General features: G+C 36.1%; 1 protein-coding gene across 3 annotated transcripts in view; it reads left to right on the top strand.

Annotated features, from left to right (window-relative positions):
• GON4L (gon-4 like) overlaps positions 1-24,713 on the top strand; it is an 89,840-nt gene that overhangs the window by 19,052 nt on the left and 46,075 nt on the right. The gene's annotated exons all lie outside the window — the stretch shown is intronic.

Here is a 24,713-nt window from a genome sequence, read left to right as displayed (position 1 = left end):
TATGGATGGCTGTATGCAAACATTTAAAACTTTTGAGAGAATACAGTGCACTAGTGAGACTACTGTTATTTTTTTTTATTTTTTATTTTTTTAAAATTTTTATTTTATCGATATACATTGTGGCTGATTATTGCTCCCCATCACCAAAACCTCCCTCCCTCCTCCCGAGACTACTGTTATGACTATCAAAAGGATACTACAAAGAGGTTGTAGTATGCTCTTTAGCCAGGGTCTCCATGAACCAAACCAACTAGAATCAAATAGATCAAAGAATGAGCCAGATGAAGAGTCTACCCATTTTAACTAAGTAGCCTGTTTGTTAATCCTCTGCAACTGAGTCTCTGTAATAACCAATGTATTCATCCATGTGCAACAAGAAGTGTCAGCAACTACACAGATTCTTCTCTGTTCAGAGTCAATCTAGAGCTATTCTATTATTTAGGATGAGAAGTCGGTTGTGCAGTCATAGCCTTTGCAGTTGAATGTGCTATAGAGCCTGTTGTGAGGGATGATTTTCTAATCATTGCCTCATTTATATTTATTCCAAGTCATGAAAAAGAAAATCCCTACGAGTTATGCCCATCCAGAAAGGTTAATGCCTTCTTGCAATGTTCTTTTTAATTTGTGATGTAGGTTAAGAGGAGTGGATCAGTGTTCTGTTTCTGACTGATTATGGAGCAACAAAGATACTATTAAAATTCCTAGCCCAGGCCGGCCCGTGGCTCACTCGGTAGAGTGCGGTGCTGATAACACCAGGGCCACGGGTTCGGATCCTATATAGGGATGGCCGGTTTGCTCACTGGCTGAGCATGGTGCTGACAACACCAAGCCAAGGGTTGAGATCCCCTTACCGGTCATCTTTTAAAAAAAAAAAAAAAAAAAAAAAAAATTCCTAGCCCACAATGGCTCTTCATCTTTCATCCATCAAGGTATAAAATTGCTCATGTATAAGGCTGGCTGTGAAATCCTTCACAAAAAAATAAACCCTGTGGGTGCACACAAGACCCTTTTGTCCAGTTCTCTTGTTCAGGAATACATTATTTGGGATGGTGAAATTAGAAGTTTCTAGCCAAGAATCAGATGCAAAGTTATTACAGGTTAAAAGAGTTCTGTAGTACCCTTGCACATAAATCAATTTGCAAGAAACTTGATTTGGGATTTTGGTGCAAACCTGTCTTGTTATATACTGGTTGTTCCTGGTTCTTGTATCTCATTACTGAGTTAGGTTAAAACTGGGTCCAGAAATCTTATCACTAGTACAATTTGAACAACAGTTACATTAGTGATGTTGCCAAAGATAGCCATTAGGTAAACCAAAGGATCCCTTAGGTCATGCAAAGATCTGGACTTGGCATGACAGATCCAACACTCCAAGTTACCCACAGAAGCTACTGATTGTAAAATTGTAATTACAGTATTATCCTGCCAAGCAAAATAGGCAGTCATAAAAGTAAGGAAAAATTAAGGGAAGTAAGAGTTTCATGATGAGAGAGAATTCTTGATTTGTGATCTTGGGAAAGCTGTCCATGTTTAGGATGCTGTCTTCTTCTGGGGAGAAATTTCCCTGGTTAGCTGTACCTTAAAATCTCTGGTAGGTGTACATTTTCAAGAGTCTGGAGGGTTCCTTTTGAGTTGCGTGATGGGAATCCAATGTTTGAGATCCTGAAGTTTTGCTACAGTGTGAATGGCAAGGGCAATCTTTCTTTGATGTTGTTTCCAGAAGATCCCATTTCTGGGTTCTAGATCATGAAGGGTTTGATTGTATTCAGTCAGTGGATCATGAAAAGCTTCCTCTACCTGGTAAAAATGCACTATGGTGTAATGCATTAAAGCCTCACAGCATTTAGTCATGACACCTCTCCCCCAGGGTGATGGAAACGCAAAGGATTACTCAAAGTCCACCATTTTTCCTCCTCCTCCACCTCTCTTCCTTCCCAGCCTCTCGTAACCATTGTTCTACTCTCTACTTTTATGAGAACCACTTTATTATTTTTTTTTTAGATTTCACATGTGAGTGAAATCAGGTGGTATTTGTCTTTGTGCCTGACTTACTTCACTTAACATGATGATTTTCAGTTCCATCCATGTTGCTGCAAATGATAGGATATAATTTCTTTTTGTAGCTGAATAGTTTTCCATTGGGTATATATACTACAGTTTTTATATCCATCCATCCATTCATGGACATTTAGGTTGATTCCATCTCTTGGCTTTTGTGAATAGTATTGTGATGAACATGGGAGTTCAAGTTTCTTTTTGATTTCATTTCCTTTGGGTATGTACCCAGTAATGGGGCAGCTGGGGCATAAAGTAGATCTGTTTTTAGTTCTCTGAGGAACCTCCATACTGTTTTCCACAGTGGAAATTTGCCATTCCCACCAACAGTGTAGGAGGGTTCCCTTTTATCTGCATCCTCGCCAGCATGTATTGTTTTCTGTTGGTAATAGCTATTCCAAGGCTGGCCAGTTAGCTCAGTTGATTAGATTGCAGCCTGTGACACCAAGGTCACATTCTAACTGGGATGAGATGATATCTCACTGTGGTTTTAATTTGCATTTCTCTGATGATTAGTGATTTTGAGCATTTTTTCATGTGCTTGTTATATTAGCTTTTGAGAAATGTCTGTTCAGGTCCTTTGCCCGTTTTTTAATTGGGTCATTTGGTTTTTTACTGTTGAATTGTTTGAGTTTCTTATATATTCTGGATATTAGTCCCTTGCCTGATGTGTAGTTTGCAAATACTTTCTCCCATTCTATAGGTTGTTTCTTCGCTTTGTTGATGGTGACCCTTGCTGTGCAGAAGCTTTTCAGTTTGATGTAGTCCCACTTGTGTATATTTGCTTTACTTGCCTGTGCCTTTGTAGTCTCACTCAAAAAGCGTTGCCTGCTCCCATCTCATGTAGTGTTTCCCCTATTTTTCTTCTAATAGTTTCATAGTTTCCTGTCTTAAATTTAGGTCTTAATACATTTTGAGTTGATTTTTTTGTATGGTGAGAGATAGGGTCTACTTTCAGCCTTCTGCATGTGGATATCTAGTTTTCCCAGCACCATTCTTGGCTAACAGTCTTTTTCCTTCAGCACCCTGAATATATCATCCCATTTTCTTCTGGCCTGTAGGGTTTCTACTGAGAAATCTGCTGAGAGACATATTGGGGCTCCTTTGAATGTTATGTGTTTCCTTTTTCTTGCTGCTTTCAGTATTCTTTCTTTGTCTTTGGTTTTTGATAACTAGATTATGATGTACCTTGCGGTGTTCCTCCTTGGATTGAATTTGATTGGCAATCTCTGAGATTCCTGGACCTCTATTCTGTTATCTTTCTGCTTACTTGGGAAATTTTCAGTCATTATTTCCTTGAATATGCTTCATACGTGTCTTTCTTTTTCCTCTCTTTTGGGTATGCCAATTATGCAGAGGTTATTTTGCTTGAGGGAGTTCTGTATGTGGGAAAATAGCCTAAGTGATTCATTTTCAAGAATAGCTTAACAAGGGTTGCTTGACTAACTTGTGGTGTGATAACCCCTGAAAGTGCACTTTCCCGAGGATGATTTCTCAAGATGGTGGCTGGTCACCTTGTTCTTTTTACTTACTGGTTCTTCTTCCTCCTCAGGACTTCTGGCAGGCTTTTTTTGCAGGTTTGTCTTGAGCCTACCCCTTTCCACCTGAGGGAAGGGGACAATAAATGCCTTAAAAGGAAGTTATAAAACTCAGGCGATGTCCAGGAAGATTGTACATCCCTTAGTACTCCCAATGAGGAACTGGGGGAGGGATTTGTGCAGTGGGGAATAAATTGCTCCATGTAACTGTTTCTGGCGTGCTTGTCCAGGAGACACCCAGTCTTGCAAGATCGCTGTTAAAGTCTCGCTTCAGTGTACCTCGTGTCTCTGAGACTATCCTTTGGCATTGGACAGGTGAGGGCATTTCTCACACTGTATTTGCTGTATTTCTGTTTCATTTTTTCTTCTTTTTTCTTTTTGCTCCTCTGATTTGGTAATTTCATATGTTCTGTCTTCCAGCTCTCACTGATTCTTTTTCTGTTTAAGTCTGCTGTTGGAGCTTCTATTGAGTTTTTCAGTTTAGATAATGTATTCTTTATTTCTAGAGTTTCTTTCTTTTTTAAAATTTTTATTTGATTCATTTCCTTTGTCAAGTTTCTCATTCTGCTCCTGGGTTGTTTTAATTTTCTATCTGTATTTTCTTGTGATTCCCTGAACATTCTTAAGTGGGTTTGTATTGCAGGAGCCTCAAGTCTGAAAGGGTACGTGTGTAGTGTTTGCTTATTTTAAAGAAACTCACCTGATGTTGCAATAGGTAGAGACATTGGTTTATTAGACTTACGGGAGGTGCTGGTGGCAGCCAGTCAGCTAGAAATCTGCACTGCCAAGGGGTACATACAACAATTATATAGTTATATAGCGAACAGATCAAAGTAAAGCTAGGTATAAATCATTTGCATGCTTACATGCCCCTCACTCAGCTCATAGCTAGCATGGGAGATCTGGCTGAGTAGATAAGTTAATTTACTTGCTACCCTCCTGGCGCCAGAGCACTTTCACACCAGCATGTCAGTTTACGTAGGGTCACTGCTTCCTCCAGTCTTCTGTTTGTCTTAAAGGAGATGTGCCTTTCCTTGGGTAACTACCTTGACCAGGGGTAGTTTTCCAGAAGGGAGGGAAACACTGGTATGCCTGGGGAGGGGGAAATATGTCTATGTTCCACATTTACATTACAGGGTTATTCTGAATTCTGTGTCAGACATTTCATAAATGTCTGTTTCTCTGGGTCCGTTGCTGGTGCATGGTTTGTTTCCTTTGTTGGTGTCATATTTCTCTGTTCTTTTTTGATGTTTGTGTCTTTACATTGATGCCTGGGCATTTGAGGAGACTACTACCTCTTCTAGGTTTTATAGATGTTCTTTGGTGGTGTCAGACCTTTACTGGTTAATATCAGAGCTTTGTCATTGGTCTGTGGTTTGTGGTTGAGCTAAATTGCTGCTTTGCTGGTGATTCTCTGGTGAATGATTTTTTGCAGAGCAAATTTTAACTGTTAGTATTTTAATCACTTCTTTGTCTTGTGAGGTTATATATACCTGGGCTTTGTGGAAATTCTGGCCTGGGACTTAGTCTTTCCAGCACACTGTGCCCCCTGCAGTTCTATCGCTCTGACCAGTCTCCACTGAGTGGGCCTGTTATGGGAATGCAGATCAGCTGCCCCAATGTTTTGTTTTGTTTTTTGGTGGCTGGCCAGTATGGGGATCTGAACCCGTGACCAGCTGCCCCAATGTTCTCCCAGCAAGCCAGCCTCCCTTCTACACTCCAAAAGCTTTCTTTGGGTCAGGGGCATGCGTGGGGTCTCTTGTGATCACTCACTGGCCTATGGGTGGTTCCTTTCTTTGTTTGGCTGTAGCCCTCGCTCCTATGTGGGTCCATGGGAACCTTGTCAGTGATCTTGCTGACCTGGGGGCTGTTATGGTGTGCTCTGAGGTCCTTTTCTACCCTGCAGACTCCAGTCAACTTCACAAAAAGGGCTCAGCTGCAGCTTTTGTTGGTTCCTGCTCTGTTCTGCAGCTTCCCACCTCTCACAGGGCCAGCCCTGATGCACCTGAGCTGCTATTTTTTTTTTCCCCATAATTTGGGTAATTTTATCTCTTTCATGATGATTCATAGAGTGCAGAGCTTTTAATAATGAAGATTTAGTGACTCAGGAAGGACCATGAGTCTGTGCTTAACATTGGATTTATATCCTCTTAAATACTAATGTTATTTTTCCAGTTCAGTTGCATAGCACTATTTATTAAATGGGTTATCAAAGATAATTTGACTTGGATCATGGACTTATTCAAATTATATATCTTAACAATTTCAGTACAGGCTAATAATAGTATAAAAATCTACCAAAGTATTTCCTTGGTATTAATTCTTGTTTTGTTTGATAGTGGTTATCAGTTTTATAAACCAATCAGTTTCTTCATTAGAGTTCTGGAAATTTTTACCTAGTACAATGGTGTGATCTAAGATTATCAGAAACCTGTACTTGTCAGAATCCTTTTCATTTTTTCCATGAACCTCATGAAGGCATAACACTTTAGGATTATAATTGTATATAAAGAGCTTTCAGGAAAAGCATCAGAATTAGGCAATTAACTGTGGACAGCAAAACTTAAAATGGTTATGGTTAAAGATGCAATTGACCAGGAAATTTGCTTATTTCTGTGGCTTACAATTATTTAAAATAATAACTGTAATAACGACTGATAATATACTAAGACATATCAGTGTTTTAGTAATCTTGTACAACTTTGAAACATATATTAATAACATATCTGTACAAATATAACTCAAAAAAAGTTAAACACCAATTCTTATTTGACAGTGCTTCCCACATAATCTAACATATCTAATAAGCCTGTTTTATTATCTCTCTTTTAGGTGCTGCAGGAGGCAAAGTTAATTTGAGGTCCAAAAGACCTAATTTTGATTTTGAAATTTGGTTTTGGGAAGCCTATCAAATATGTCAAAGGTTTAAAACACTTGATCAAAATAAGATCACAGGTGATTGTAAAATAATTGTCATTAATTTAGCTAAAGTGATAGTTAAAGATTTCAAAAAGGAAAAAGTTTTACTCTTCGTTAGAGAAGAGACTCAGTTTTCCAAATAATTGAAAGACCTAATGAGCTAGGAAATAAAATTCTAGTTTTATATTAGTGTACTTTTGATATTAATGATCAATTTTTAGAAATACTTATAAGTAATTCTTTTCTAATGTTAGCCAGCTTGATCACACATAAAATTCCTTTCATGATTCTGTACCAGCCGGCTGCTGCCAACCCCCACCCCTCCCAAACAAAAAAGAAAAAAATTCCTTTTGCTAGATACATCTTCCACAGACCTACAACCTTTCCTCTTTCTCATATGGCAACAACCAATCATTCTACTTTAGGACACAATTTACATTTTTTTTTTGTTACCTAAAACACGTCTTTCATGTAATCTGCACTTAGCAAAAATACGTCTTACTTTTCTTGTATAAGGAGTGCTTTTGAAAAGGCCTGTTTGCTTGCTGCTCAATAGCCAATAATTGAGAGACAAGTGTTGGTATAAGGAAAGGTAGGCTTTAATCAGGAAGCTGGCAGCCTGGAGAAATGGTGGACTTATGTCTCAAAGACCATCTCTGCCTCTCCCAGGTTTACCAAGGTGTTTTATAGGGGTCTGGGTGGAAAGCTGAGGTGGCCAAGTGGGATGTGCAGACATGCTTCAGTGTTTCAGGTAATCATCAAGGAACTTTCCAGGTGGGAGTTGCCCAGCGTCATACTTCATCTCAGTGGGCTCAGTTCCTGTTACTCCCAAATAAGATCAGGTTAGTAAGCTAGTAAAGCATGTACATCTGGGTTAATAATTTTCCCTCTAATTATTTGTATGCAATGTGAGAGCAAGAGTCATTGTGTTTTGGCAATTAGCTGCAGGCTATGTGGTTTGGGTTACAGAAGAGAACAAGTTTTTAAATTCAAAGACTTAACAAAATGGAGTCACATCTGTTCAGGCTGTTACAATTTTAATTACCATAGAATAACTAGAATAATTTTTAACTTTAATAACCTGAATTTCTAGTGAAAAATCTAGGAAGTAAGCAGTTTTGAACTGTTTTATATGAGCATTTTGTAGATGAGAGCCATTTCATAATTTTTAGAAACATTTTCTCATAACAATTTTTTTATGTTTATTTACAGACTAAAATATATTTAGCTTCTCTATGCCATATAAAAATAAGATGTATATCTTAAACCTGTGTTCAGCAATTAATGTTTTAGTATTTTAACCTATTTAGAAGTGACTCAGGCTTTTTTTTTTTTTTTTTTTTTTTAAAGATGACTGGTAAGGGGATCTTAACCCTTGACTTGGTGTTGTCAGCACCACGCTCTCCCAAGTGAGCTAACCGGCCATCCCTATATGGGATCCGAACCCATGGCCTTGGTGTTATCAGCACCACACTCTCCCGAGTGAGCCATGGCTGGCCCTAGTGACTCAGACATTTAATGAATATCTGTTACAACTTTAACAGAAAAAGAATTTTGAAACTATGACAAGTTTATCTATAAACATATCTCATTCCAACAAGAGCTTAAGTCACAGGGCTTTTCTTGATTAATCTGTTTTGATCACTGCGCTAATCAATTGTTAGCTACATTGTTTGTTGTAATTTCTGCTTTCTGACTTTTAAAATTTTTCCACACTGGGGTTGATATAGCAGACTGGTTTGCGGCCCTGTGTTGTTGCGGGACCAGCAAGGGTCTCTTTGATCCATCCAACCTTTGGTTGATTTAGTCTTTGTTTTAACTCCATCACTGTCTGCTTTACTTATCCCATTTTTTAACAACCATCTGAAAATTCTTTTGTTACTGGACCCAGGTCCAGCCGCCCACCCCCTTGAAAAGGAAAGAAAAAAAAACTCGGAATTCAAATGGTTGGTGTTAGAAAAGCAGATGTATTCAACTGAAGGAGATTGTAATGTATCCCATCTCAAAGATTTACATTTACTGAGGGATTTTTAGAGGAAGGGTTGAGAGAATGGAATGTGGGAGGTGAAAAGCAGGAGAGCAGGAGATGTGAGTTACGAGGGGTCCATTTCTACGGGTCAGGTACAAGGTCTTGCCAAGGCCTCATCTGGTTTCTGTTCTCATTTTCGCTGTTATCTCAGGACCCTGCAAGATTTTGATTTGCGCCAGTGTACTTGGCTAGTGCCCAAGGTCAGCTTCAGTCACTTGGCGTTGATCATTTCTGAAATCTCTACAAGTCTCAAAGAAAGAACCGTTACCTTTGCAAAGAAGTAATTAGCTTTTCAGCCTTGTTTTCCTACTTAGCGAGTGAGATAAAAAAAAGTCAGGAGATGGGAAGAAAGAGTGGAGAGAAAACTGTCCTTTTTAAAATCCTCCCCCTCTCCGCAGTCCAGGCAGCTTTAGGTCCCAACATGGCTTCAGTCCTGCTCACTCCAACACATTTACCCTAAAAGTACATTTCCAAAGGTATAGCTTAGGTAAAATGGGGTAGAAAATTTACATCTCAAAAGCACAGAGCTGAGACTTCAGGCCTAAATACCATCATAAACCCCAATAGCCCAAACCAAAGAAGGAGGGTGTAGGTTAAAGGCCCAGTTAAGACAAGATGACAAGGAAAAGCACCTTAAACAAAAGGCTTATGTAAATTTAAAACAATGCTTTTTCCATTGTAAGAGTTTCTAGTGACTCAGTCTTCTCTCTCTCCTCTGTGCAGGGAGGCAGACACCCTTAGAAATGGAAATTTCCTTTATAGATGTAAATCTCTTTTACAAAAGGGTTTCAAAATTGCCATGTACCTGAATGCCAGAAAGATGTTTGGACACCAGTTTAGTTCAACAGTCTTTTAAAAAAAAAAAAAAAAAAAATTTTTATTGGGCCGAGCCCGTGGCGCACTCGGGAGAGTGCGGCGCTGGGAGCGCGGCGACGCTCCCGCCGCGGGTTCGGATCCTATATAAGAATGGCTGGTGCACTCACTGGCTGAGTGCCGGTCACGAAAAAGACAAAAAAAAAAAAAAAAATTTTTATTGAATCAAAATTGATTATACATATTTTAGTTCAACAGTCTTTTTAACTTATTTTCTGTTTCTTAGCTAAAATTACTGAGTTCAGGGCACAGCAAAGAAAGCATTCTGTATACCTGGACTCAGCATGGAGAGCTCTGAAAAAAGAAGCAAGCCTACTTTACCTGAGGGCCTACCTTTTATAAATACTTTATCCATCTTTATTTTAACCTTTGGGGTGAGATAGTCACTGAGCCAAAAGATTAACAGATTCAATTTTTATTATTAATTAGTTGCTTAAGCTTTTTATTTGCCTTTTGTAGAGTGTTTTAAAAGACACAATAAAAAATTTGAAATCTTTTTAGAAGCTTCTGCACATAATAGGCATCCCTGGGTGAACCTAATTTGGGGGCCCTTATTTTTAAATGCACTTCTTAAAGTGCATGTTGTTTACGTGGAACATTCCACCGTAAATTTTAAATTATCTTTAGTAAGATTTCACCACCTTTGCAGCATTTGGCTGCTTTCAGGGCCTAATACATATACATGTAAAGGTAGGCATAATGGATGGTAGAGTACTCAGTTCTGGGCCGATCCCGTGGCGCACTTGGTAGAGTGCTGCGCTGGGAGCGTGGCAACGCTCCCGCCGAGGGTTCGGATCCTATATAAGAATGACTGGTGCACTCACTGGCTGAGTGCCGGTCACGAAAAAACGACAAAAAAAAAAGAAAAAAAATATATATAGAGTACTCAGTTCTTCAGAAATGAAGACTCCCACTTTTGCATTAAATTTTGGCTTTGGCTTTGAGATCTCCTCATCAACCTAACCAATTTCTTTCTTTCTTTTTTTTTTTTTTTAACCTAAGTGTGCAAGAAAAACAAAGAGGGTAGAGTACAAAATCCCTGCCGATTTCGGAAAGCCAGAGTTCACACCCCCTGAGGTAATGCCACTTACTGTCAGTTTCTGTCTGAACAAGTCAGACTCTGAGACCTCTGACTGGGTCCAATCCAGTTAACTATTGGATCCATCATGATCTTGGGCCCAGTCTAGTTTCTGTTGTGACTTCCAAACCCAGTAACAGATTAAAAAAATTGCTCAAACAAACTAAGATAGCTCAAAACAAAAATCTGTGGAGTTTCAGAATCCAAGAGAGAGCTTACCCATGATCCCCAGTTGCTGCAAGAGAGAAGTGGACACAGTGGGCCTGGTGGGCACCTTGCTTTGTCACTCGGTGCTCATGGGGGTCACTGGAGCTCTACTTTGAATCCTACTTCTTACACCATCTGTTAAAAGAAAAGCTTTAGACAAATTAAATTTAAGAACTGGCTAGTTAGCTCAGTTGGTTAGAGATGATGTTATAACACTGAGGTCAATGGTTCAGATCCCCGTACCAGCCAGCAGCCAAAAAACCCCACCAAAAACACAAATTAAATTAAATATACCTGTGTTTAATTGAGGAAAGAATGATTCACAAATCAGGCAGCCCCCAGAACCAGAATAGGTACAGAATGACTCCAGGGCTGCCACATGGTCAGATAACATTTATGGACAGAAAAAGGAAAGTGACATACATAAAACGGAAGTGAATTACAGAAACAACTGGATTGATTACAGCTGGGCGTTTGCCTTATTTGAACTTGGTTTGAACAGTTAGCTGCCTGTGATTGGCTGAAACTCAGCTACTGGTTACAAGACAAAGTTACAGTCTGTTTGTACATCATGTTAGGTTACAGTTCACTATGTCCAAAGAAACTGTTAGGCCAAACTTAATTTAACATTCCATATGTTAATTCACACAGTAAATGGTTTCTCACCACACATCTGGTGTCAGAAGCATGTTTGAGAGAATAGTGGGAGAAACTGAATTTATATTTTTTCCACTCAGGCCTCCTTAAAATTTTTTTAAATTTTTCATTTTTTTATTGTGAAATGTAACACATACAGACAAGTGACTAAAAGACTTCTTTATTCAGTTTTACAAATGGTTTTGAAGTGAACACCTGTGATTTCTTTTTCTCATTGCATGTACTATACCTCCATTACTACGTAGGTTAGAAGTAGTGATAGCAGGCATACATGTATTGTTTCTGAACTCGGGGAAAGTGTTCAGTATTCCTTCACTATGTACCATGATAATTGTAGTCTTTCCAAGAAAATATTATTTCAGATTAAGGAAATTATTTTCGTCTCCTAGTTTTCTGAGTTTTATCATATATTGAATTTGGTCACTTTTTTTCTGTCTCTGTTAAGATTATCATATGGTTTTTCTCCTTTATTCTGTTAATGTGGTAAGTTACATTGATTTTTTATTTTTATGAATTTTAAAATTTTAATTAAAAAAAATTTTTTTTTTTTTTTTTTTTTTTTTTTTTTTTTATTTATTTATTTATTTATTTATTTTGTCTTTTTCGTGACCGGCACTCAGCCAGTGAGTGCACCGGTCATTCCTATGTAGGATCCGAACCCGCGGCGGGAGCGTCGCTGCGCTCCCAGTGCAGCACTCTACCGAGTGCGCCACGGGCTCGGCCCAAAAAAAAAATTTTTTTTCAGTGGCTGGCTGGTATGGAGTTCCAAACCCTTGACCTCGGTGTTATAACATCACACTCTAACCAACTAAGCTAACTGGCTAGCCCTTGATTTTTAAAAAATGTCACATTTATTGAGGTGTAATTTACATACAATAAAATTTATCCAGTGAGTTTTGAAAAATGTATATAGTTGTGTTAACCACCACCACAAACAATAGAACAATTCTATCAACCCAAAATTTCTTTATACTCCTTCGTAGTCCCCCATTCTAATTTATTGGCAAAAATTGGCCTTGTTTCTATTTCTATAGTTTTGCATTTTCCAAGATGCTATATACTATATATGGTGTTATACATTAGATAGCCTTTTGCATCTGGTTTCTTTCATTTAGTGTAATGCTTTTGAGATTTATTCATGTTTGTTCCTTCCTTTTCTTTCTTTCTTTTTTTTTTGTGAAAATGGAAGTCATCTTTTATTCAGGAATACCAGTGACCTGAGGAAAGATGGCTAACCCATCTCTCCTGTAAACCTGAAGAAGAATCTCTCCCTTTTCATTGCTGAGTAGTGTTTTATTGCATAGGTGCACCACAATTTGTTTATCCATTCGCCAGTTGGGTTGTTTCCAATTTTTGCCTATTATGACTGAAGCTGTTGTAAGCATTCACATGTAGGTCTTTGATAGACATACGTTTTCATTTTTCTTTTGTAAATAACGAGGAGTGTAATTGCTGGGTTTTAATGGTAATTGTATGCTTCAGTTAATAAGAAACTGCCAAACTGTTTTCTAAGGCGCTTGTAGCATTTTACATTCCAACCAGCAGTGTATGAAATTTGCAGTTGATCTGCATCTTAGCCAGTAGTTGTCAGACTTTAAAATTTTAGCCGTTCTAGTGGTTTTTAATGGTATTTCATTGTGGTTTTAATTTGCATTTCACTGATGAGTAATGATATAGAGGATATTTTCGTGTGTTTATCAGCCGTGTGTATCTCTTCTGTTGTGAAATGTTTGCTCATTGTTCTGTTATTATTGAGTTGAAATAGTTCTTTATATATTTTGGATACAAGGCCTTTATCAGATAAACGCTTTGCAAATATTTTCTCCCAGTATGTGTCTTGTTTTTTCATTTTTTTTTTTTTTTAACTACCTGAGGAGTTTTTAATTTGATAAAGTTGAGTTTATCAATTTATTCTGTTACGGTTCATGCTTTTTATGTCTTATCTAGGACATCTTTACCTAACCAACGGTCACAAAAATTTTCTCATCTGTTCTCTTCTAGAAGTTTTACGGATTTAGGTTTTATTTTTTTTATTTTTTATTTTTATTTTTTAAAGATGACCGGGTAAGGGGATCTTAACCCTTGACTTGGTTTTGTCAGCACCACACTCTCTCAAGTGAGCTAACCGGCCATCCCTATATGGGATCCGAACCTATGGTCTTGGTGTTATCAGCACCGCACTCTCTCTAGTGAGCCACGGGCAGGCCCTACAGATTTAGGTTTTACATTTAAGTCTGTGGTTCATTTTGAGTTAATTTTTGTGGTAAGGATTAAGGTCCTCTTTTGGGGTATTGGGGGGGATATCTATATCTATTTCAGTACTACTTGTTGAAAACAGCATTCTTTCCCCATTGAATTGCCTTGACATCTTTGTTGAAAATCAGTTGCTCATTTATGTGTGGGTCTACTCCTGAGCTTTATTCTTTTTTTTTTTAAATAAACTGTTTACTTTGAAATTTAGACTGACAGAAAAATTGTAAAAATAGTACAGAGAGTCTCTGTATACTCTTCACCTCGCTTCCCTTATTGTTAAAATTTTAAGGGGCTGGTCATTTAGGTCAGTTGGTAGAGCATGGTGCTGACAACGCCAGGGTCAAGGGTTCAGATTCCTATACCAGCCCATCACCAGAAAAGATTTTTTTTTTGCATAACCATAATACAACGATTAGAACTTAGAAGTAAGGGCCGGCTCATGGCTCACTCGGGAAAGTGTGGTGCTGATAACACCGAGGCCACAGGTTTGGATCCCTCTATAGGGATGGCCGGTTAGCTCACTTGGGAGAGCGTGGTGCTGACAACATCAAGTCAAGGGTTAAGATCCCCTTACCGGTCATTTAAAAAAAAAAAAAAAAAGTTAGCATGGGTACTATATATTTTTTCTTTTTTTCCCACACTTTTGAAGAGTTACTGATTAATAATTTTGTAGAATGTTCCTCGTATGGGTTTTTTCAGTGTTTTTTAATGCTTAGATCGTGGTTGTGCATTTTTTGCAAGAATACCACCGAAGTGATGTGACTTCTCAGTGCATCTAATCAGAGGGATGTCAATTTGTCTTATTCTTGCTGAGGTTACCATGATCACTTGATTAATTAATGTGGTGTCAGCAAGGTCTTCCCCTTTGTAATTACCACATTTCTTGCTGGAGATGCTTTGAAACTGTACCTATATCCTGTTTCTCCTCAATCTCTTGCCCAGTAATTTTAGCATCCATTGGTGGATCTTGCCTGCAGCAGTTATAACTGTATCCTTCTAATGGCGATTTTCTTTTTCGCTGATTCCTTCTACACTGACTGGAATTTTTCTGAGAAGAAGGGCTGTCTCTTCTCTTCTACTTCAGTATTTATTTATTCAGTTTTTATAGAGTATAGACTTGTGGTTATTTGTTTTATTATATGAATTATAGTCCCATACATCATTATTTATTTTGCTCATATTGTTTCAGCTTTACCGTGGAGAGCTTCTTTGGGTTTTTCTTTTATGTATTATGCTTTTGCTGATATATCACCTGACCCAAAATCACAAAGGTTTTTTTCTGTATTTTTTCCTAGAAGTTGTATAGTTTTACATATTAATTTAGGTATGTGATCCATTTTGAGTTAATTTTTGAATAAGGTACAGTTGAGGTTCTTTTTTTGCATATGGATGTCCAGTTGTTTCAGCACTATTTGTTAAAAATATTTTTTTCTCCTTTAAATTGCCTTTGCACCTTTGTCAAATAATGACTTGGCCCTGTTTGTGTGGGACTTTTTTGTACTTTCCATTCTGTTCTCTTGATATATGTGTCTAACCTTTCACCAATCCTACACAGTCTTGACTATCATAACTTTTTTTCCTCTTAATTTTTATAGCAATTTTAGTTTTACAGAGAAATTGAGCATAAAGTACAGATAATTCCTACACTGCCCCCCCCCCCCAGTTTCTCCTATTATTGACATGTTACATTAGCGTGGTACATTTGTTAAAATTATAAATCAATATTGATATATTATTATTAACTTAATTTTACATTAGGCTTCCATCTTTGTATTATACAGTTCTATGGGTTTTCCAAATGCATAATGTCATGTATTTACCATTGCAATATTATACAGCATAGTTTTGCTGCCATAAAAATCCTCTGTGTTCCACCTGTATTCATCCTTCCTGATTACTATAACTTTATAGTAAGTCTTGAAATCAGGTAGTCTGAGTCTTCCAACTTTGTTTTGTTTCGTTTTTAACAAGGTTGTTGGTTTATTCTAGGTCTTTTGTATTTTCATACAAATTTTAGAATCAGCTTGTCATTTTCTACAGAAATGCCTGCTGGAATATTGACTGGTAATGAATCCATGGAACAATTTAGAAAAATTGCCATTTTAACAGTATTGAGTCTACTCATCTCATGAATAAGTTATAACTCCATTTATTTAGGTCTTTTAAAATTTCCCTAAGCAATATTTTGTAGTTTTTAGCATATAAATTTTTCAGATATTTTCTTAGATTTATGAAGCACCTAGATAATTCTTTTTTTATGCTGTTATTATTATTTTTTTTTAATTTCCATTTGTTCATTGTTAGTATATAGAAATATAGTAGATTTTGGTATATCAACTTTGTATCCTGTTATCTTGCTAAACTCACTTATTAGCTCTGTATACTTTTTTTTTGGATTTTTGGGGCATTTTCTACTTAGACAATTATGTTATCTGCAAATAAGTTTTTTTTCCTTCTTTCAAATCTGTATTTCCTTCCTTTTTTCCTTCCTTCCATCTGTCTGTCATTGTACTGGCTAGGACTTCAACAGTGTTTTTGTTCCTGATCTTAGGGGAATGCATTCAGTCTTTCACTATTTATCTGTAGTTTTTTTTTTTTTTCCCTAAAAGATGACCGGTAAGGGATTCTTAACCCTTGACTTGGTGTTGTCAGCACCACACTCTCCCAAGAGAGCCACGGGCCGGCCCCTGTAGATTTTTTTATAGGTGTCATTTATCAGATTGAGGATGTTCTCTACCATTCCTAGTTGCTGAGAGTTTTTATCATGAATTAAATTAGATTTTGTAAAAAGTTTTTTCTGCATCTATTAAGATTATGTTTTGCTTTGTTGCTACTTTTGAATTATATTGATTGATTTTCAAATTTGGAACCAATTTTGCATTTCTGGGATAAACCACCCCTTTTAATTAATAATGATATATTACCCTTTTATATATTGCTGGATTTGATTTGCTAATATTCTGTTAAGGATTTTTGTTTATGTGATCTGTAGTTTTCTCGTAATGTCTTTGTCTGGTTTTAGTGTCAGGGTACTGCTATCCTCATACGATGAGCTGGGAAGTATTCCTCCTCCCCGCCTCTTCTTTTTTTTTTTTTGAAAAGTTTGTGAACTGGTTTTATTTCTTCCTTAAATGTATTGTTGAATGCACCAATGAAGGCATCTGGGCCTGAAATTTTCTTTGTAGGAAGGTTTTAACTATGAATAACAGATATAGGGCTGCTCAATTATCTTTCTTCTTGAGTGAGCTTTGACAGTTGGTATCTTTGAAGGCATTTGTCCATTTTGTCCAAGTTGTTGAGTTTATTGGCATAAAGTTGTTTATAATATTTCTGTAATGATGTCTGCTCTTTTATTTCTGATACTGATAATTTGTGTCTTCTTTTTCCTTTAATCATTAAGAGAACCTCCAACTAGAGGTTTTTCAATACTTTTGGTCTTTTCAAAGGGCAAGCTTTTGATTTTATTAATTTCTCTATTTTACTGTTTTCTATTTCATTGATTTTTATTGTTGTGTATTATTTTCTTCTGTCTGCTGTCTTTGGGTTTAGTTTGGTCTTCTTTTTCTAGTTTCTTAAAGTGAAAACCTAGATCACGCATTTGAGATCTTTCTGATTTTCTAATATTAGTATTTAAAATATCAGTTTCCCTTAAAACACTACTTTAGCTAAGTGGCAGGCAGCCCAGGGCTGCCCTGAAAATGGTGGACAGCCCCAGGTGTGGGGGTGGTAGAGCTTATATAGTGCGCCAACACCTGGCTGATACCATCAAGGAGGGTCATTATGTTAATGTGGATCATGGTGGAGAACTGCGTCCTTGCAAAAGCAAAAGGGGTTTCTGTTTAAGTCAGGAGGTTTCTCGTAAAGGGAAGAGCGAGGGGACGGGAGGAGGTGGGCAGCACCATTTTGTACTTTGGCTTGTCTGAAGTGGTGCTGGTTTTGTTGCAGATCTATTATCTAGGACTGGAGTTTTCTCTGTTAAAATACTTTTAAGTTATGGATTAAATTCTTTAATAATTATAGGACTACTTAGATTTTCTGTTTCTTTTATTTTCAGTTTTGATAAGTTGTGTTTATCAAGGAATTTGTACATTTTCTCTAAATTGTCAAATTTGTTGGTGTAAAGTTGTTTATAATATGCCCTTTTGTATCTTTTAAGATTTTTTTTTTTTGGCAGCTGGTGGGTAAGGGGATCCAAACACTTGACCTTGGTGTTACAAAGGCCGCACTCTAACCACCTGAGCTAACTGGCCAGCCCCTATATGTTTAAAATTTTTAATGAGGTCTCCTTTTTATTTCTGATTGGAAATTTGTGTCTTTTTTTGTTGTTGTTATCAGTTTGACCTGAGGCGTATCAATTTTATCAATCTTACGAAAGAATTAACTTTTGGCTTTTTGATTTATTTTTCATTGATTTCTGTTCTTTATTATTGCCTTCCTTTTATCTTGAGTTTGATTTGTTCTTTTCTAGCTTCTTGAAATATTTTAAATATTTTTTCTCTTCTAGTATATGCAGTTAAAACAATGTTTCCCTCTAAGTGTTACTTTAGCTACATCCTGCTAGTTTTGATGTGACATGTTTTTGTTTTCACTTAGCTTAAAATATTTCTAATTTACATTGTGATTTCTCCTTTTCCCGTGGATTATTTAGTAGTATGTTGCCTAATTTTCAAACATTTGAGTATCTTTCTAGTTAAATTTATTTTATTGATTTTTAGTTTAATTCCACTGTGGTCAAAGAATATGTACTATATGATTTCTGGCCTTTGAAAATGTTGAGACTTCTTTAGCATACGGTCTGTTTCATATGCCCCTAAAAAGAATGTGTATTTTGTGGGTGTTCTGAATATGTCATTTAGGTCAAGTATAATGTTCTACATATATCTGTAAGATAAATTTGTTAATTATGAAGTTCAGATCTTTTATGTCCTTACTGATTTCTTTGCTTGTTATATCAGTTACTTAATTGGCATTTGTTAAAATATCCAACTATGATTGTGAATTTGTCTATTTTTCCTTTTTATTTTCTGTCAACATTGTTTTCCATATTTAGGCTATATTATCAGGGGCATACAATTTAGAATTATTATACCTTTCTGTTAAATTTACTTGTTTATCATGAAATGTTCCTTTTTATCTCTAATTGTCTTGCCTTAACTCTACTTTGTTTCTTATATTAGTGTTTATATGGTATACATGTTTGTGTTCTTTTACTTTCAGCTACTTTGTATCTTTATATTTAAACTGTATCTCTTGTAAATACCATATAGTTTTTTCAAAAACCTAGTCTCAACGTATTTGTCTTTTAATTAGAGTGTTAGTCCATTTATTTTTAATGTAATTTCTGATGTTGTGTTTTCTATTTTCCTGTCACTTCTTTGTTCCTTTATTTCTCCCTTCTTCTTCTGGATTAATCAAGTACTTCTTATTTTTCTATTTTTCTTCTTTATTTGTTCTTTAGTTTGACATTCTATTTTTCTTTTACATGTTACCCTAGAGACTAATAATATGCATCCCTGAAAGTATTTCACTCTACTGTAAATTAGTACTTTTACCACTTCCCAAACAATGCAAAAACTTTACAACAGTTTAACTCCATTTACCTGCTCCACTTTTTGTGCTGTTGGTATTATATTTCACTTCTTCATATGTTTTAAACCCTCTAAGACATTATTATTATTATTGTTTTTATAACCAGCCAATATTCATTTAATAAATATTACATAGTTAACTTTTCTCTGATTCCTCCTGAAGCTCTTTGCCTTTGTTTGGGATCATTTTCCTTCTATTTGAAGGACTTCCTTTAGTATTTCTTGTAGCGCTGATCTGTTGTCAATGCCTTATCTCAGTTTTTTGTGGGGAGGGTGGTCTGGAAAAAAAATATTAGTTTTGCCTTTATTTTTAAAGAATATACTCACTGGGTATAGATTTTTAGGTTGGCACTTTCATCCCCAGCATTTTAAGATGTATTCCGTTATATTCTGGTTCTCACTGTTTCTGTTGCAAAGTCATCTGTCAGTTTTGTTGTTAATTTGATAGTGTGTATTTTCTTTTTCTTTGGCTGCTTCTAATATTTTCTGTTTTAGTTTTCAGCAGTTTGACTGTGATATGTTTAGTTTTCTCTATCTTGAGTAGAGTTTGTAGAGCAAAGCTTGAATATGAAGTTTGATATCTTTCATCAGTTTAAAATAAATAAAAAAATTCATCAGTTTAAAATAATTTCTTTTATCTGAAGAAATATAAGGGGTCTTCTAAAAGTTCATGGAAAGATTTGTATTATCTTTTAATTCTATTTTTCCATGAATTTTTTGAAGTACCCTTGTATTTCTTTAGGATATTACTTCTTTTTTCCATTCTTTTTTTCCCTGGCACTACAATTACATGTATCTTAGCTCTTTTCACCATATTCCATATGTGTAATATTCTTTTCTATATATTCTGTTTTTCTTTTTTCTCTTTTCTCTCTATGCTTCGGTTCCTGCTATTCTGTAGTCCAGTTCATGATTTCTGTGTTTTGATGTGTCTAATCTATTAAACCCATCGGTTAATTTCTTAATGGCAGTTTAGCACTGTGGATACTATGTTGCTGGTGAAATTCCCTATCTTTTCCCTTATTTTCTTGAGTATGTTAATCAATTATTTTCATATCCTTCGTATGATAAGTCCAATATCTGAGTCTCTAGCAGCCTCTTCTTTTAGCATTTTAGGTCTGTTTTTAGGAAGTTATAATTTTTCGTTAGAGCTAAACATTGTGGATGAAAAATTCTAGAGACTTTGGTATCATTATCTTCTTCCTTCACAGAGGGTTGCCTTTTTCTTTTTCTTTTTTTTTTTTTTTTTTTTTGAAGATGACCGGTAAGGGGATCTTAACCCTTGACTTAGTGTTGTCAGCACCACGCTCTCTGAAGTGAGCTAACCGGCCATCCCTATATAGGATCCGAACCTGTGGCCTTGGTGTTATCAGCACCACACTCTCCTGAGTGAGCCACGGGCCGGCCCTTAACACTCTGCTCTAACCAGCTGAGCTAACTGGGCAGCCAAAAGGTTGCCTTTTCTTTTGGCAGGCAGATAAATTGTGGAGGATCACTTACATCTTTAAGGGTTGGTTTTGTGTTGTGTTAAGGCTAGTTTGTTTCAACTTTCTTCTTACCTTTAGAGTGTGGTTTGTATTCCTAGTGGATGGTTCTTCTGGGGATTTCAAGTGAAGAAGATGTATTGTTTATCGAGACCTTCCCTCCTTCACAAGGCTTGAACTACAGCCTCTGTCTTCCCAGCACTGTGGAGTGCTGAAATCACTGCATTTGCTCCTTAGCCTCATAGGCACTCTCTCCTGCAGGCTCTCTTGGAGTTAGATCCTGTATAAGCACAGCTGGAGAGACTCTTCTTTTCTTAAGAGGAATTTGTACAGAGACTTTTTTTGGCTTGTTTTTTCTTGAGTTTCTCCTCTGCAGGGTTTTCCCCTCAATCTTAGTTGCTTTAGTTGCTGCAAATTTCTTACTTCTTAGCCAAGCAAGACTGCCACTTTCAGCTTATGTTCTCCTTATGTGCTTCCCAGAAGGGTCACAACTCCTTACAATCCGTCTACACTGGTGGTTCTCCAGTGCCTCCAGACTGTTATGTATTTTATTCTGCTTTTATGTAGTTTTATAGTTGTTTTCAGCAGGTAGGTTAGTCTGATAAAAAAAAACTTTGTCATGGCCAGAGCCAGATGTCCTGGATATGTTTTTGATAGGGGTTTTAAACAATGTTTTAATAGATAAAAATAACTTTGTTGTTAGATATTACAGAGCCCACTCATTTTATGGATCTCATCCACTTTACCATAGTGCATTTTGCTTTCAATTTATTGGTTACATCATTAAGTCTACTTCTCAGGGAGTATGTTGTTTTTAGCCACCTTTTCTAATTATCATCTCATTGGAGGAAAAAATAGATTTTCATTTTTTATCTTTTCCAATCTGGTCTTTATACAGTGGAATAGATTTTCTGCTCTTTAGAATTCTTAGAGTCAGTGGTATCCCAATATTTAAAAAGTAAGGTAGGGCCGAGCCCGTGGCGCACTCGGGAGAGTGCTGCGCTGGGAGCGCGGTGACGCTTCTGCCGCGGGTTAGGATCCTATATAGGAATGGTCCGTGCGCTCACTGGCTGAGTGCCGGTCATGAAAAAGACAAAAAAAAAAAAAAAAAGTAAGGTAAAGGATTAGTTCTAAAAGAGAATAAGAAATAGTGGATAGTTTGTGCAATAGGATGGAATTTGAATGTGTTAGATTTCTCTTATACACACATTCCCTAAGAAACTCAGCATCATAATCAGAAAACAGGAGAAATATGTTTGATGTAACTTAAATATGGGGATAGTTTAACCCCACAGTTTTAGTTTTGATTCCATGTTTATGAGATAGGCATTTTGAATGGAATTATGGTAATAACCCTGATAATTTTTCCATGAAAAAGTATTTTCTGAATTTCACTATTTCCATTTTAATTGCGACAACTTTTCTTCACAACCCATTTAAATTGTATTTCGTATTTTATATTTCAATTTTTATTGTACTTTTATTGGGGCTGAATGTTTTTCAGTGGAAATTTTATTTTTTACTTTATTTTGTGGATTTTTTTGTTGTTTTATTCTTTCTTTCAGTTTCAGTGTATATTTTAAAGCAGTGCCATTCAAAGTGTGGTCTGAGAACCTGTGCTCACCTGTGAACTGCTGTTGTGGGTTTAAGACAAAATAATTTGTGGAAAATGAGAGTAAAAGTTTAGAAGAAATATTATAACATTTTGATATTATGGCTACATTCTTACTTTATTTTATAAAGGTATCAGTCTGTAGTGGATTGGTAAGAAATAAAGCCTTTTTTTTTTTTTTTTTTGGCCACAGATGGTTTGAAAAACATTGTTTCTTTGTTTGTTTGTTTTGGCAGCTGGCCAATAAGGAGATCTGAACCCTTAACCTTGGTGTTATCAACACTGTGCTGTAACCAACTGAGCCAACTGGCCAGCCTCAAAAATGGCACTATTTTAAAGGAGCATTTGATTCCTCATCAACTATTCACATAAAATTTTATGTATTTTAGCTGCTTCCATAGTAAGTTTCTTTTTTTGGCCTTCATTTCTATGAATTTGGTTAAATTTTATAGATTTAATTTTTGTAAAGAAGATTTGGTTTTTTGGATTATTTTTAGTTAATTTTTGTTTACAGTATAGTATTAATAGTTTTAATTTGAGGGCTGGCCCATGGCTCACTTGGGAGAGTGTGGTGCTGATAACACCAAGGCCAAGGGTTTGGATCCCTATACAGGGATGGCCGGTTAGCTCACTTGGGAGAGTGTTCTGCTGACAACACCAACTCAAGTGTCAAGATCTCCTTACCAGTCATCTTTAAAAAAAAGAAAGAAAGAAAGAAAGTTTTAATTTGTGTCTTTTTTTCCAACTTTTATTTTTTTGGGGTCAGTTTCACAATTAACAGTGTTACTTACAACATGATAGGAAATGAATGTAAAGTGGAGTCAAAGCTGGCCTGTTAGCTCAGTTGGTTAGAGCATGGTGTTGATAACACCATAGTCAAAGGTGGATCCCTTTACTGGCCAGTTGCCAAAAAAAAAAGTAAAATCAAAACTTCCTCAGGTGTCAGAAATCCTTTTCTTGTTCTGTAACTACCAGGTCATTGTTAAAGTTCTGATAAGAAGAGGAGGGAAAGGTAGATGGCAGAAGCCAAGAACTGGCTAGATTGCTCTACATCAGAAAGGATGCAAGAGGAAAGGAAGGAGCAAAGAGGAGAGGACATCCAAGAATCATTAATAGAGAGGAGTGTTGGAATTTATGGAGAAAAGGGGTAAATGAAATGAGAAGAGAGACTTTGGGAAAAGAAATGTATGTGAAGGTTTTTAGAAAGTTTTGCTGTGTATTATTCTATGTAATTTCCCTTTTGCTGCTTCCTCAAAAGACCACTAATAAAGAGCTTTTTGGGTACTTTTGGGAGTTTTATATTTCTTTTGGATTTATCACTTTGTTGGGATATGCTTCAAGATAGCCCATTTTTGTTTCGGTTACAAGAATATAAGATGTGTACTTGAATCGTGCCTTTTTTACCCCTTAAAATCATTATCAGAACAATTTCCATGTCATTAAAAACTTTTTGTAGGCATTTTTACTTTTTTTCCTTGCCCATTGCTTAAAAAGACAATTTTTATTGGTTTGATTACAATGTATGTAATGTATTAATATGGATGTGGATGTATTAATATCCACTTAACCATCCCTTTAATATTGGACATTTATATGTTTTCCATGTTTTTGCTAAAATAATGTTGTAATGAATATCTTTAATATTAGTAGTCTTTTCATGTCTGATTATTTCCTTAAGAATTATTGGATTGAAAGTCACGAACATTTATTAAACTCTTGTTATATATTCACAAATGCAGAAGCAATTGTTTGAGTTTACTAATAATTTTTCAGTGAGTAAACACTGCCATGAAGCAACTTGAAAGTAATGAAGTCTTTTTAAACAGGAAGATCATCTTGATGTTAATCTTCTTTAATACCTTGTTTCCAGGTTATAGAAGACCAAAAGTATCAGACAGATGTGAACCTTATTTTTGTGTTTCATGATAATCTATTCTAAGATTTACTAGATTGTTATAGTGAGGAAGTTCTTCCTTTGGTCTGATTATATATGTGCTCCTTTTTTGTAGAAAAGATGCCCCCCCCACCTTTTTTTGGTATAATTTAGAGAGTAGATTTTTTTTTTAATTGGTTATTCCTTGTTTTCCTCTTTTCTACTAAAGAGTAAGTATGATAATTATGACAAATTACATTTGTGTAATGTTTTATTGGTTCTAAAGCACTTTGATATCTATTATTTTATTTAGTCTGTATCACATCTCTAATGGACAAATATCCATATTTTACAAAACAAAAAAATTAGACTCTATTACCAAAATAACCCAGTTGTGGAACTGGGACACAAACCCAGGGTTTCTAATGTATTATCTGGGCAGGATAGTGTAATAATTAAGACTTCAGATTCTAGAGCTAGAGTGCTTGGCTTCAAAACATGAGTGTCACTTACTAGCTCCTGGGAATGTTTCTTTACATCTCTGCTT

Source organism: Cynocephalus volans, chromosome 8 (genome assembly GCF_027409185.1).
Source record: "Cynocephalus volans isolate mCynVol1 chromosome 8, mCynVol1.pri, whole genome shotgun sequence".
Lineage (NCBI taxonomy): Eukaryota > Metazoa > Chordata > Mammalia > Dermoptera > Cynocephalidae > Cynocephalus > Cynocephalus volans.
Note: the sequence above shows the minus strand (reverse complement) of the source record. Positions and strands in the feature narration are given on the sequence as shown.